Genomic DNA, 14,855 nt, shown 5'->3' with positions numbered 1-14,855 from the left:
AATTATTCCTCGGTGACGGTGCCATTTTTTATAACGCTCAACTTACACGTCAATTTAGTGCAAGGCGGTCATCGTCAATATATTTACCCAACTTTGGAGTCAGGGTCGAATCCACAGGGAACAATGTGAGTAACGATTAAACTAATTTGAAACTATAGCTACAAGTTGAATTCAAACAGATGATATGAAAAGATAAAATGGGGGTTTTGGAGATTAGCAAATAATTGTCGTTCACTTTAGTTTCAGTGTTTGTAATCAAGAGTTTATGGAAGACCAGAATTATCTTTATGATGGGTTTTGGTACTTGACAGATGCTAATAGTGATTTAAGATTCTCACGAAAGGTAGGAACAACGGATTGTCTTTATCGAAGTTATACCTAAATATCTCTCGACCTACTTAAGTATTTAATTACCTAATCCTCTCGGACTTAGGGAATTTATATTCACTGACCAGACTTCACCTCAGGTTAATTAACCTTGTTATAGCGTCAATTATTAAATGGAAGGTTGGTAGCTTCCAAGTCCCTATCAATATATCACTTCCTACTATAGTTGATTTCTTATCTCAAGAAAATTAGAGCAGGTACTATCTATTGTTTGCAACTAATAGACAATAATTAAAACCTCAGAATTATCAAGGAGTCCTATTACCTTTCGAATCTTGAACACTTAGCAACTTACCAAGACCTAACCCATAGATCCCATAATTTGGGTTAAAGGGATTTAGCCACTCATAATGTAATAATCGATACAACAAGTTGAATTCATAATTTGAAAAATGAACTTACAGCAAGATGATTAGCAACGAGTGTTTGTCAAATTAGATCAAAGTAGAAATCCAAAAATATTGATGATAATATCTTCAAAGTTAATTGTTTTGTTCAAGCCAAGAAACTAGAGAGAAAATAACAAAATATGTGTGTTCAAAAATAGGTTCAGAATAATAATCCTCCTTAGAAAACCCTAAACCATGCTTTAAATACTTCAACCTAATTATGGAAATAAAATCACAAAGTGCAGTGTTTTTCTCGGATTAGTATGACATACGTGACGACTTATCAGGAGGCTGATGACTTATCACGGATGTCGTCAGCTCTTCTTCAATTTTGACAATTTTTTCTTAAGGCTGACTGTGAATCCTGACGGCTTATCAAAACTGTGATGACATATCAGACAATGTCGTCACTTCTTCACCTCATCTCTCATTTTTGTTTAAGGCTAACTGCGAATCTTGTGGCTTATCACAAGGATGGCCGCTTATCACCTGTCATCGTAACTTCTTCCAACTGAATCCCATTCTCTATTTAAAGCTAACGATGAAGCTGATAACCTATCAAAGTGCTTAAAACTTATCAGGAATGTCGTCAGCCACACTTCTCTTCTACTTACTTCAGATTTCAACTCTTTTACTTCCATCATTGTTGGTTCTCTTGCCTCTTGACTTCCACTGCAAAATCAAAGATAAAACGATCAAAAACGACAAAAGTTGCTTAAGACTTTGCAATTATTCTTAGTTCAAAGCCTCAAATGTGTTAGCATCTGCTCACACATCAACACCCTCAACTTAAAACAATTGCTTGTCCTCAACCAACTAAAACACAACCAAGAGGATACAAAGTACATTTGGCAGTCAATTATCTATATTATCTCAAAACCATCTTTACCTTCTCCAAGGTTAATTAATTCCAAATCAACAACGTATGCTACTGAAGAACAACAATGGTACACACAGGAATCAAGATATGGCATCAATTCAGCAACAACAACCATGCATGTATCAAGCTTACACTATCCAAATAAGTTAGCAACTAGTAACGTAACCAGTGAGGCCTCACTACAAAGAAGTCCCACTTCACTTATACCAGACATTACATATGTAACCATGGGGACAATCACCAGACACTCACTCTCAGAATGAAGTTCCAATCAATGTATGCTGAATACCATAGGCTTACCCTTATTTTCATTACCAATACTTTCAGACAGGTCAGCTAGGATCACTATAGGTCTTCTTTTAAGTTTGTAATGTAGGCTAGGGGATGGTATGATACACAAGGATATTTAAAGTAACTAACCCACCCTGGCACTACACTTTTTGGGGTCTCACTTATTAACCTTTACCTTATTTCTCCTTTTCTTGATTAAACCACATTCAAGCTGGGTGCAGTTTCTATTCATTCATTTTTTTTCACAATTTTTCTTTTCTCATTGTTTTTCTACCACACCCAGCCTTGTATATTTTTTTTTAATTTATTACCCTTCTTCATACTCACTTTACATCACGCACCCCTATGATAACCACCCTTAACTTAGGCTATTTTCCTAATTCAAAGCGCACAATGTCCAAGGAAGACCAGGGCCAAAATAGGTTTATTGTGATACAAATGGAAAGGTGATAGGTATAATAAAAAGAATAGGCATTCAGGCCCAAAATCAGGATCAAGGGATATTATTCACACATGGAAGGTCATTCAGCCTAAAAGTGGACTAATATCAACAACGGCCTATGATCATTTCCTAACCGCTAACCTACAACTAAGGCAAGACCAACCGAATAAGTTCTAGATTTAACACACAATGGGAACTAGGTAGTATCTCACACACATATGGAACAAAGATACATCACATGCTACTACCCATTCGGTTCATGTAATTGTTAGCAGTGATTATCATGTCTCTAGTACTAATGCTATAACAAGATGCACAGTGGTCACACATAAATTCATATCACATAGTTATAAAATAGGTCATTAGAGAGGTGTTCAAAAATCAACAAAAACATATTAACTACCTAAGGTACTTGTATTTCTCCTAGTCAACTATAAAATTTTACAATAAATCACAATACGCCTAAACATGCCAGCTCTACTAGGAACAAGACTTGGGGGAAAAGAGGCACGAAAATAAAAACTCCAAGAGGGCATCAACACCCACAAGTAGCCCCTTCCTCAACTTAAAATCATACTATGTCCCCAATGTGTCAAACAAAAACAACAGAGTTAGAAACATACCTATGGCACCATGGGTACGAAGGTCTGATGTCAATCATATAATACGAATACAAACAACAAAATACCTTAGGTTGCCTCCCAAGCAGCATCTGATTTAATGTCATGGTATAACCTAACTAAACTTTTTCCTCCACCTTAAGGATTGAATTTCATACCCAACTTAGAGTCCATATTCTTACCTCGATCATGGGGGTGGTACAAAAATTAAGAAGTTGAGTAATGGATTGAACATGGTAAACCACTCGACCTTAAAGTGAGGTGTGTTTTTATGTTGCTTTTCTAATGTAAAATCAAGAATATAGGACTCTTGTTCCCCATATTTACACTCTTCTACTATTTTAAATGATTCTATAGACAAGATATCATCTAAACATAATGTAGAAAAGTGCTTTGAATGAGGCCCAATCAATCCTACTTCAAAATTTACACTATCTACTATACACTCACTTTTATTCACCTACTCGACATCTTCACTTCGAATTGGGCTAGAGTCTTTATTAGAGATTTTCTTGGTTTCTTCTTTTACCTCTAGCACTATGACCTCAACCTTGGCATTATCTCTCATGGTTGGTTTGGTTGGTTGGGAAATCACTGAGGGTTGATCAACATCAATATAGGGTTCTTGCTCCTTATCTTCACACTCTTCCATTATTTTAAATGATTCCATAGACAAGATATCATCTAAACATAATATAAAAGAATGCTTTGAATCATTGACCTCTATATCCATCTCTTTATGAATGATTGTCTTTATGTCTTGACGCATATCACATACTGTATCATACGTTTCTTTTTGGAGATCCAACATTCGTTAAAACAAAGTCAATGCCATTCTCTACAGTGCTTCGTTCTTTCTTTTCTTGACTATAAGACCTATCAAACTCATAAGAAAAACTAGAATTTAGGTTAGCGCAATAAAGGGAGGGGGCATTGGGGCAATCACTCCAATGTCCATCTTGACCACCACATAAATAATAATCATACTCCTGGTAGGATAGAGATGGTGCACACATCTCTCTTCGGGGAGCATATCTACAATCTTGCCAAAAGTGAGGTCCATCACAATATAGACATGGATCATCAAGATAAGATTTTCAACCACTAAGCTCATGTTCATTCCACTATGCCATAGTAATAAGTAAACTAAAATAAAAATCTACCTAACACAAGAAATAAAAGAAAAGTAAAAACAAATATTTACAAGTTTGAATTCAAGCAAGTAGGCTAAAATTCTAAACCAACTCAATACGCCAAGTTGTTCCCTGGCGACGGTGCCATTTTTGATAACGCTCAACTTACATGTCAATTTAGTACAAGGCGGTCGTTGTTAATATATGTAACACCCCAATTTGCTGAACCAGAATGCTACACGGTGCTCATGACCCTGAGAGACCACAAGATAACCCATGACTGATATTTGTACCTGTATACTGCAAAGCATGATATAGTAATACGGAATATATGGAACTGTAAGGCCATAAGGTTCAACTGCATACAATCAAATGGGCAAAAATACCCAAAACAACTAAATCTGAATGTAAATGTGAGAGTAAATCCGAGAGCCTCTAAACTATCTGAATAAGGACTTGAAGGAACATGTCTCCAACTAAATCCATAAAACTGAACTGAAGAAATAAATAACTTAATCAAATCAAATTGTCCTTAAATCAATGAGGACTCACTGTATCTCTACAACTAGAATGCTACCGCTACTGTTGGGCTAGAGCTCATGTCTCAGAACCTATGGTGTAACATGAAAAGAAAGCACCATAGCGCAAATGCGTCAGTACAACTGGAGTACTGAGTATAAGAGGAAGGTAGGTTGAACATAAAAGGTTTCATGCATGAACAACACTGACTGACTAATATGAACGTGGGAGTACAAACACACATATATAGAAACTGGGACCAGGAATACGTGATAGCATGACCTGTTAGCTAATACATGGTTTATTGATAACTGTCATGACTGATACTAAAATTGATAACATGGACGACTGTATCTGACAGTCATGTATATACTAAAATCTGAAGAACTATCTGAGTTCTTTTACTGAGACTGATACTGAAACTGATAACATGGACGACTGTATCTGACAGTCCTGTATATACTTAAATTTGAAGAACACCCTGAGTTCTTTTACTGAGACTGATACAAAAACTATGGAAAGTAGTGTTTAACCGACGTTCCCCATGTATGCCATTATGGCTAAGCTAGGGTCCAATCTCTGCCCCGACTGGAGGGGTGTCAATACTGCACCACTGGTAAAGATAGTTGTGAGTGACCCTTATCTGGCGGGTACTCAATGAGAACGGTGGGAACCCTAAACTGACGGGTTAAGCCACTTCATCAACCCTAATCTGACGGGTTAAGATGTCTCAACCTACGCTGGCTACGTAGTTCTGGAACACAAGGATTGCTACTAAGAATCATACCCTGAACTGGCGGGTGAGTTCCCATCCTTGGGTTCACTCGGTGCTAACCTCTACTCCCATCTAGAGGGACTGGACATGAATAACTGACTGTGCATGACTTGATCTTACTGAATTCCATTGACTGGCAGAATATTACTGATATCTGACAACTGACTAAAATCATGAGGTTTTCCTGAGTCACATAACTGACTGAAGTCTATGAAATCATAGCTTGAGTTCGGATATCATGAAACATGACATGGATCTAGGCACACAACTATAGTTTTTGGGTACAAGTACCCCCAGGACTCGATGGAAAAAAACTGACACACATGACTGACTTGATCATAAGAGTAGAGTCCATAATATATAATATCATAAGTAGGGATCTCATACTAAGCATGGTTATCAACAATGTATTACATGGAAAGGATTTCATATCACATGGAAGTACTTGCACAATGTTAATATCATATTCATTGCATAATCATATTACCAACACATACCAATAACATAGAAGTTCATGTGGATTGCATGGTTATCATACATCTTGTTCATAAGTAGAATTTGAAAGTAAACATAGCATAATATCATAAGAATAGTTCATGGGTATTCCAACAATATTTACAAGGCACATTATCAATCATAGAAGTCATTGGAACGTAAGGGCATATCATGAATCCTTCACTTAGTCACAATTTAGCTATATTGCATGATTTCTAGTTCCTTAGGCATTTTATCAAACACCTTACATGCACGTATTAAGCATAGGTGAATTCATCAAATTATACATCATGAACAACCAAAGTTACATGTTTCCAACTCATATGAAATCATGAATTCACAAAAACATATGAAGATTCCATCTTGGGAATCACCTAATAGTAACAACATGATCATCAACACCCAACAATATAGAAATCATACTTTATCATACAAAAGAGGAAAATAATCAAGCATCCAACATGGGTATGATCATATCACCAAAATCAACCAAGCTTTTGTATTTTAAAGATTGATTCGTGAACTCTATGAACGAATTAAATCCATAGATAAACACTACGCATACCTTAGAAGGAAGATTCTTGATGATTGACGGAGAAATTTCCTTGAAATCAGATCTTCAAGCTTAATTATGCAACCCTAGTTGTCTTTCTCCTTTAGTGCTCTTGGATGATGAGCTTTAAGATGATAATAGGGTTGCAGTATGTTTAGAAGCTATATATTTCTTAGGGTTATGTTTAGGGACGTGTAAGGAGTATTTAAAGACTTAATTACCTTTAAAATAACTCAAGAAAGAGTGTTTTTGACACCTAGAATTGGCTTAGGAGGCGCCCAAGTGATCGACTATCCCTGGGTTGGGCGGCACCTAACCAATCACCTATGCTTGGGTTAGGCAGCGCCTAACCAATCACCTATGCTTACTGTCTCTCACAAAAATGGGCATAACTTTTTGCTCGGGTATTCGATTAAGGCAAAATTGGTATCATTGGTAAGCTAATTCGATTCTCTATAATTTAGTAGGTCTAAATCATCCAACATACCACATTAACATTGAGTTATACTTGTTCAAAGATGACCCTTGCAAAATCGAATACCAAAACTTGATGGATTCAAAAACTCTTAGTTTGTAATACCTTAAGTGACTTATACGAACATGCTTAATGGATCATAAGCTATCCTATCACTAGGATATTCATTGTAATTCATGTAATCAAGTATGAATCATAGGATTAGAAACATGCGGGGTATTACAATATCTCCTTCTTGGGAACATTCATCCTTAAATGAGAATTTACTGAGAAGGGATACAAGAAAATAGAACCTGAACTGAACATGAAGAACTGAAACTTGATCTCATGACTGACATGCTAAACATATTGAACTCGTGCATATCTAATGCACGGAGAACTAATACATGAATGCATGATTGAGTATGAAATGGTTAATAGGTACCAAGTTTATACTGGAAACATGAACATAAAACTTAATAAGCTTAAAGAGAACTGTTACCTTGAGCTTAATCTGAATTGGCGGGGAAGAGGTAAGGATACTTGGTATGCATATCTGCTTCTGCTTATCAAGTAGCTCCCTCATAAGACTGATTTTGCCAAAGAACCTTGACTAGAGGGACTTCTTTGTTCCTCAATCTACGAGTCTAATAATCTAAGATTTCAACTGGAATCTCTTCATAGAAGAGGTTGTTCTGAAAATCGATGCTCTGAATAGGGACAACAACTCCTGGGTCACCTATGCACTTCTTTAGCAAAGAGACATGGAAGAATAGATGGACTGAGGCTAGATCTGAAGGAAACTCAAGCTCATAAGCTACCTTGACGAAGCGACAAAGAATTCTGAAGGGACCGACATACCGGGGACTAAATTTCCCTTTCTTGTCGAACCTCTTCACTCCCTTCATGGGAGAGATCTTAAGATAGACATAGTCATTGACCTCGAACTCGAGATCCTTTCTACGAACATCTGCATAGGACTTCTGTTGGCTTTGAGTAGCCTGGAGTCTCTCTCTGATCAACCAAACTTTTTCTAAGGCGTCGAATACTAAGTCAGGACCTATGACTGAGGCCTCACTAACTTTAAACCAACCAACCAGAGATCTATATCTCCTACCATAGAGAGCTTCAAATGGAGCCATCTGAATACTAGAATGATAGCTATTGTTGTATACAAACTCAATCAAAGGAAAGTGGTCATCCCAACTTCCCTTGAAGTCAATTGCGCACGCCCTAAGCATATCTTCAAGAGTCTGAATGGTCCTTTCTGCTTGACCATCTGTCTGAGGATGAAATGTTGTGTTGAGATGGACTTGGGTACCGAGACCCTTTTGGAATGCTTTCCAAAAGTGAGAAGTGAACTGGGTACCTCATCTGAGATGATAGATAATGGAACACCATGTAATCTGACTAACTCCCTGATATAGAGTGGCATAATCCTCGGCGGAATAAGAAGTACGAACCGGAAGGAAATAAGCTAACTTGGTCATTCTATATATAATGACCCAGACTAAATCATGCTGATGACGAGTTCTAGGTAAACCTATCACGAAGTCCATGTTAACTTCTTCCCACTTCCAAGTAGGAATGGTGAACTATTGCATGGAACCACTAGGTTTTTTATGCTCTATCTTAACCTGCTGACATATAGAGCACTTAGCCACAAAATCTGCAATATCTCTTTTCATCCCACTCCACCAATAGATCTCCCATATGTCGCATACATCTTAGTGGACCCTGGATAAATAGAGTATCACGCACCATGCGCTTCTGCAAAAATTCGCTGCCTCAATTCATCTACACCTGGAACACACAGATGACCCTGACAACGAAGATCGCCATCTTGCCCTTGGGAGAAAACCTTGACTTTCTGATTCTGAACTGACTCTTTAAGCTTGACAAGGCTAGGATCCCTGTCTTGTTTCTCTTTCACCTCAGAAACTAGAGATGACTCAGAACTACTATGAACACATACACCACCCTCTAAAGAATCGACTAAGCGAATGCCTAGTTTGGCAAGCTGATGGATCTCCTGAGCCATATTTTTCTTACTTTCCTCAAAGTGATAAATACTACCCATAGAGAGTCGACTGAGAGCATCGGCTACAACATTGGCCTTGCCCGGATGATAAAGAACACTCATGTCGTAATCCTTCAAGAGCTCTAACCACCTTATCTAGCGAAGATTGAGATCTTTCTGGGAAAAGACATACTGAAGGCTTTTATGGTCTGTGAAGACATCTACATGAACTCCATAGATCTAATGCCTCCAAATCTTCAAGGCAAAAACTACCACAGCTAACTCAAGATCATGAGTAGGATAATTTTTCTCATATGGCTTTAACTGTCTGGAGGTGTAGGCTATGACCTTACTATGCTACATAAGGACACAACCTAAACCCACTTTGGATGCATCACAATAGACTACAAAACCGTCTGAACCATCTGGAATAGCTAGAACAGGAGCGAAGGTGAGTCGAGTCTTCAACTCTTGAAAGCTCTTCTCGCATGAATCTGACCACTGAAACTTAATCTTCTTCTGAGTCAATCTGGACATGGGAGATGCAATAGAAGAAAATCCCTCGACAAACTATCTATAATAGCCAGCCAAACCCAAGAAACTCCTAATATCTGATGGAGATATAGGTCTGGGCCAGCTTCTTACTGCCTCGGTTTTTTGAGGATCTACTCTAATTCCATCATCGAAAATAATATGGCCAAGTAATTTTACTGATCTTAGCCAAAATTCGCACTTGCTGAACTTAGAAAATAATTGGTGATCCCTGAGAGTCTGAAGAATAATCCTGAGATGGTCTGTATGATCACGTTCTGTGTAAGAATAGACCAGAATATCATCTATAAAGACTATGAAAAACATGTCCAAGTACTACTTGAACATACGATTCATCAAATCCATAAAAGCTTCTGGGGCATTGGTAAGACCTAATGACATGACTAGAAATTTGAAGTGACCATACCGAGTATAGAAAGCTGTCTTCAGAATGTCACATTCTCTAACTCTGAGCTGATGATAGCCTGATCTGAGGTCTATCTTGGAGAAGTAATTGGCACCCTGAAGTTGGTCAAATAGATCATCAATCCTGGGAAGAGGATATATGTTCTTGATCGTGACCTTGTTGAGTTAATGATAATCAATACACATCCTGAGAGAACCGTCTTTCTTGCATACGAATAATACTGGCGCACCCCATGGGGAAATGCTGGGTTTGATGAATCCCTTATCTAAGAGATCCTTCAACTGATCTTTCAGTTCCTTGAGTTCTACTGGTGCCATTCTGTATGGCAGAATAGAAATAGGTTAATTATCCAAAAGAAGGTCTATGCCAAAGTCTATTTCCCTTTCGGGAGGTATACCTGGAAGATCTTCGGGAAAAACATCTAAGTGTTCATTAACAACAGGGACTGTTTTGAGGCTGGGATATTAAGAACTGGAATCTTTAACATGCATGAGATGATACACACACCCCTTAGAAATCATTTTCCTTGCCCGAAGGTAGGAAACAAGTTGACCCCTGAACACTAAAATGCTACCCTTCCACTCTAGGACGGGCTCATTCGGGAACTGAAATTGAACTATCCTATTTCTGTAGTCCACTGTGGCATACCAGGAATGAAGCCAATCCATGCCAAGAATGACATCAAAATCAGTCATCTCTAACTCCACTAAATCTGCTGACGTAGATTTCTAAGATATCATAATTGTACAGTTCCTATATACCTGTCGGGCTATGATGGTTTTACCCACATGGGTAAAGACTGATAAGGGCTCTGCTAGGACTTCAGGACTGATTCCGAAATTGCCTGCTATGTATGGAGTAACAAAAGACAAAGATACACCTGGGTCTAGCAAAGCATAAACATAAACATGGAGAATCTGTAACATACCAGTAACGACATCAGGAGAATTTTCCTGATCCTACTGGGACTGAAGAGCATAGAGTCTGTTTGGGCGTTGCCCACTGGTAGCACTGCAAATGGCACCCTACTAATTCGGGAAACTGAACTGAGCTGTAGAATGATTTCGCCGACTCTGAAGACTTGACTGTAGACACTCCTTAATTCTGTGGCCTGGCTTGCCACAACCAAAACAGACATTATTACCGGCTCTGCAAATGCCCTTATGGTTCTTACTATAAGTCTGACAAAGGGGATTCATTCGGGCACTGCTAATACTGCCCTATGATTTAGAGCCTGGCTCTTTATCTCTATTGCCATCTCTAAAATTCAAAACTGGAATGCTGGAAGAGGAAGGAGCTGGAACGGCTGACTTGGAGCGAAACTGTGGACGATTTCCTCCATCTGACTTAGGGTGAGCAAAGTTGAAATTACCTGACCTTGCTTTCTTGTTCTGCCTCTCCCTAGTCTTAAACTTCTGCTCTTCTACTTGCTGAGCATCGGACATGAGTCTTTCTAAGGTCATATCACCGATCAGCATCGCAGACTTACACTTATTTACCACACTATCGTTGACCCCTGACACGAACTTGCTCATCTTAGCCCTATTGTCTGTAACCACATAAGGAGCATACCTGGCTAGCTGATTGAATCTGAGAGAATACTCCTTAACCGTCATATTCCCCTACCTGAGGTTGATGAACTCAAGAACTTTAACTTCCCTCACCTCTTGGGGAAAGAATCTATTTAAGAAGGCCGTGACAAATTCCTCTCACTCGATAGGGCCTGTATCATCTAACCTCTCAGACTTTTACTATTTGTACCAATCATAAGCAACATCCTGTAACTGGTAGGCAGCTAAATCAGCACTCTCAATAGAAGTAGCACCCATGATGCCAATGACCTTCTGGACTTGGTCAATGAACTCTTGAGGGTCCTTATCAGACTTAGACCCATGGAAAGATAGAGGTTTTATCCGGGTGAAGTCCTGAACCCCAGATGCTTTGGGAGTGGCCACTAGATTGGACGGAATGACTGGTGGTTGTTCATTCTGTGCAGCCATAGACTGAGAAAGTGTGGTAAATGCGTCTCTAAACTTCGCATGGGAAACATGTTCGCCCAAAGGATCTTCAGGCTGAGGAGCTGGCTGGTTTCTTCTCTTTGGGGCCATGGTCTGGAATAAGATAAGAATGGATTAGACTGAGAGTTTAACTTGTGATTATGCTCACTAGCATGACATGAATAATGAAGAAAGGGGACTGTTTCTAAAACATCTGATAACCTCCCGCACATAAATGTGGTGTGCAACACACCCATGTACAAGACTCTACTAGATGTTGCTTTCAGACTTCCTAGGACTCTATTGAACCTTAGGCTATGATACCAAGTTTGGAACACCCTAATTTTCTGAACTAGAATGCTACACGATGATCATGACCCCGAAAGACCATAAGATAACCCATGACTGATATCTGTACCTGTAAACCGCAAATCATGATATAGTAATATGGAATACATGGAACTGTAAGGCCATAAGGTTCAACTAAATAAAATTATATAGGTGAAAAAACCCAACACAACTAAATCTGAACGTAAATCTAAAACTAAATCTGAAAGCCTCTAAACTGTCTCAATAAGGAGTTGAAGGAACATGTCTCCAACTAACTCTGTAAAACTGAACTAAAGAAATCAATAAATGAATCAAATCATATTGTCCTCGAATCAATGAGGACTCACTGTGTCTCTGCAACTGGAATGCTACCGCTACTGCTGGGCTAGAGCTCGTGTCTCGGAACCTATGGTGTAACATGAAAAGAAAGCACCATAGCGCAAATGTGTCAGTACAACTAGAGTACTGAGTATACAAGGAAGGTAGGCTAAACATAAAGGGTTTCATGCATGAACAACACTGACTGACTAATATGAACGTGGGAGTGTAAACAAGCATATATAGAAACTGGGACCATGAATACGTGATAACATGACCTGTAAGCTAATATATAGTTTACTGATAACTGTCATGACTGATACTAAAACTGATAACATGGATGACTATATCTGATAGTCCTGTATATACTGAAATCTGAAGAATTACCTAAGTTCTTTTACTGAGACTGATACTAAAACTGATAACATGGACGACTGTATCTGATAGTCCTGTATATACTGAAATCTGAAGAGCGCCCTGAGTTCTTTTAATGAGACTGATACTAAAAATGTGAGAAGTACTGTTTAACAAATATGCCCCGTGTATGCCATTATGGCTAAGATAGGGTCCAATCTCTGCCCCGACTGGAGGGGTGCCAATACCGCGCCATTGGTAAGGATAGCTGTGAGTGACCCTTATCTGGCGTGTACTCAATGAGAATGGTGGGAACCCTAAACTGACGGGTTAATCCACCTCATCAACCCTAATCTGACGAGTTAAAATGTCTCAACCTATGCTGGCTACGTAGTTCTAGAACACAAGAATTGCTACTAAGAATCATACCCTGAACTGGCGGGTAAGTTCCCATCCTTGGGTTCACTCGGTGCTAACCTCTACTCTCATCTGGAGGGAATGGACATGAATAACTGACTATTCATGACTTGATCTTACTGAATTTCATTGAATGGTGGAATGTTACTGATATCTGACAACTGACTAAGATCATGAGGTTTTCCTGAGTTACATGACTAACTGAAGTCTATGGAATCATAGCTTGAGTTCGGATATTGTAAAACATGACATGGATCTAGGCACACAACTATAGTTTTTAGGTACAAGTACCCTCAGGACTCGATAGAAGGAAACTGACACACATGACTGACTTGATCATAAGAGTAGAGTCCATAATATATAATATCATAAGTAGGGATCTCATACTAAGCATGGTTATCAACAATGTATTGCATGGAAAGGATTTCATATCACATGGAATTACTTGAACAATCTTAATATCATGTTCATTGCATAATCATATTGGCAACACATACCAATAACATGGACGTTCTTATGGATTGCATGGTTATCATACATCTTGTTCATAAGTAGGATTTGCAAGTAAACATAGCATAATCTCATAATAATAGTTCATGGGTATTCCAACAACATTTACAAGGCATATTATCAATCATAGAAGTCATTGGAACGTAAGGGCATATCATGAATCCTTCACTTAGTCACAATTTAGCTATATTGCATGATTTCTAGTTCCTTAGGCATTTTATCAAACACCTTACATGCACGTATTAAGCATAGGTGAATTCATCAAATTATACATCATGAACAACCAAAGTTACATGTTTCCAACTCATATGATATCATGAATTCACAAAAACGTATAAAGATACCATCTTGGGAATCACCTAATATCAGCAACATGATCATCAACACCCAACAATATAGAAATCATACTTTATAGTGAAAAGGAGAAAAATAATCAAGCATCAACATGGGTATGATCATATCACCAAAATCAACCAAGCTTTTGTATTTTAAAGATTGATTCTTGAACTCTATGAACGAATTAAATCCATAGATAAACACTACGCATACCTTAGAAGGAAGATTCTTTATTATTGACAGAGGAATTTCCTTGAATCGGATCTTCAAGATTACTTATGCAACCCTAGTTGTCTTTCTCCTTTAGTGCTCTTGGATGATGAGCTTTGAGATGAAAATAGGGTTGCAGTATGTTTAGAAGCTATATATTTCTTAGGGTTATGTTTAGGGAAGTGTAAGGAGTATTTAAAGACTTAATTACCTTTAAAATAACTCAAGACGGAGTGTTTTTGACACCTGGAATTGGCTAAGGCGGCGCCCAAGTGATCGCCTATGGCTGGGTTGGGCGGCGCCTAACCAATCACCTATGGTTACTGTCTCTCACAAAAATGGGCATAACTTTTTGCTCGGGTATTGGATTAAGGCGAAATTGGTATCGTTGAAAATCTAATTTGATTCTCTACAATTTGGTGGGTCTAAATCAGCCAAAATACCACATTAACATCGAGTTATACTTG

Source organism: Capsicum annuum, chromosome 1 (assembly GCF_002878395.1).
Source record: "Capsicum annuum cultivar UCD-10X-F1 chromosome 1, UCD10Xv1.1, whole genome shotgun sequence".
Taxonomy (NCBI): Eukaryota; Viridiplantae; Streptophyta; class Magnoliopsida; order Solanales; family Solanaceae; genus Capsicum; species Capsicum annuum.
Note: the sequence above shows the minus strand (reverse complement) of the source record.